The sequence below is a fragment of the Triticum aestivum genome, chromosome 6B (genome assembly GCF_018294505.1).
Source record: "Triticum aestivum cultivar Chinese Spring chromosome 6B, IWGSC CS RefSeq v2.1, whole genome shotgun sequence".
In the NCBI taxonomy this organism is placed as follows: domain Eukaryota; kingdom Viridiplantae; phylum Streptophyta; class Magnoliopsida; order Poales; family Poaceae; genus Triticum; species Triticum aestivum.
Window position 1 is genome coordinate 247,887,985 of NC_057810.1, and position 1,801 is coordinate 247,889,785.

The following is a 1,801-nucleotide window of genomic DNA, read 5'->3' on the forward strand; positions in this document are numbered from 1 at the left end:
TTCAAAAGAAATGAAGTCCCCTTGTAACAGCCGTGTGTCCGTATGAAACCCTGATACTTCGAAGGAGATTGTCTGTTTTGTACACGAAGTGCATCCAGTTTTTGCCGTAAACCTCTCTACTTCGTTGCACATGCTATGTGGGTGAAGTGATGATACCATGCCAACTTGGAACCTTTTCAGAGTTCATTTCAAATGCTTTTCAAGTTCATGGTCTTATAGCTCAAAATAATAAGTAAATGCATGAAAAATAACAAATGAAGTCAGAAAGGGTTGTAAATTGATGATGTGGCATTGAATGGTGCATTTTGAACACAGAAAAAAAAGGGATTTCAAATAAGTTCAAAAGAAATGAAATCCCTTTGTAACAGACGAGTTTCCGTATGAAACCCTGATACTTCGAAGGAGATTGTCTGTTTTGTACATGAAAGTCATCCGGTTTTTGCCGTAAGCCTCTCTACTTTGTTGCACATGCTATGTGGGTGAAGTGATGATACCATGCCAACTTGGAACCTTATCAGAGTTCATTTCAAATGCTTTTCAACTTCATGGTCTTATAGCTAAAAATAATCAGTAAATGCATGAAAAATAAGAAATGAAGTCAGAAAGGGTTGTAAATTGATGATGTGGCTTTGAATGGTGCATTTTGAACACATAAAAACAAGGGGGTTCAAATAAGTTCAAAAGAAATGAAATCCCTTTGTAACAGACTTGCTTCCGTATGAAACCCTGATACTTCGAAGGAGATTGTCTGTTTTGTACACGAAGTGCATCCAGTTCTTGCTGTAAGCCTCTCTACTTTGTTGCACATGCTATGTGGATGAAATGATGATACCATGCCAACTTGGAACCTTATCAGAGTTCATTTCAAATGCTTTTCAACTTCATGCTCTTATAGCTCAATATAATCAGTAAATGCATGAAAAATAACAAATGAAGTCAGATAGGGTTGTAAATTGATGATGTGGCTTTGAATGGTGCATTTTGAACACAGAAAAACAAGGGGGTTCAAATAAGTTCAAAAGAAATGAAATCACTTTGTAACAGACGAGTTTCCGTATGAAACCCTTATACTTCAAAGGAGATTGTCTGTTTTGTACACGAAGTGCATCCAGTTTTTGCCGTAAGCCTCTCTACTTTGTTGCACATGCTATGTGGGTGAAATGATGATGCCATGCCAACTTGGAACCTTATCAGAGTTTATTTCAAATGCTTTTCAATTTCATGGTCTTATAGCTCAAAATAATCAGTAAATGCATGAAAAATAACAAATGAATTCAAAAAGGGTTCTAAATTGATGATGTGGCTTTGAATGGTGCATTTTGAACACAGAAAAGCAAGGGGGTTCAAATAAGTTCAAAAGAAATGAAATCCTTTGTAACAGACGAGTTTCCGTATGAATCCCTGATACTTCGAAGGAGATTGTCTGTTTTGTACATGAAGTGCATCCAGTTTTTGCCGTAAGCCTCTCTACTTTGTTGCACATGCTATGTGGGTGAAATGATGATACCATGCCAACTTAGAACCTTATCAGAGTTCATTTCAAATGCTTTTCAACTTCATGGTCTTATAGCTCAAAATAATCAGTAAATGCATGAAAAATAACAAATGAAGTCAGAAAGGGTTGTAAATTGATGATTTGGCTTTGAATGGTGCATTTTGAACACAGAAAAACAAGGCGGTTCAAATAAATTCAAAAGAAATGAAGTCCCCTTGTAACAGCCGTGTGTCCGTATGAAACCCTGATACTTCGAAGGAGATTGTCTGTTTTGTACACGAAGTGCATCCAGTTTTTGCCGTAAAC